Source organism: Mesitornis unicolor, unplaced genomic scaffold (genome assembly GCF_000695765.1).
Source record: "Mesitornis unicolor isolate BGI_N332 unplaced genomic scaffold, ASM69576v1 scaffold18052, whole genome shotgun sequence".
Classification (NCBI taxonomy): domain Eukaryota; kingdom Metazoa; phylum Chordata; class Aves; order Mesitornithiformes; family Mesitornithidae; genus Mesitornis; species Mesitornis unicolor.
In genome coordinates, this window is record NW_010168694.1 from 25,788 (window position 1) to 26,030 (window position 243).

The window sequence follows — 243 nt, forward strand, 5'->3', positions numbered from 1 at the left end:
AGGATGCGGGAGTGTGGATTGTGCCAGGAAAATCCTGTTTACAAAATAAAGGAAAGAGGTTCAGCTTTTGGGCAGCATCTGTGCTCTGAATGGGGATGTCATCGAAGCATCTTGTTGACCCCACACACTGACACCCTATGCCAGCCCCCAGCGGGCCCCTGCCGGTTCCTGCCCAAGGCTGAGAGGAGCTGCCTGGCTTTGCCCCCTCCTGCCCTTTGGGGTATGGGGGCTGTGTGGGGGCTC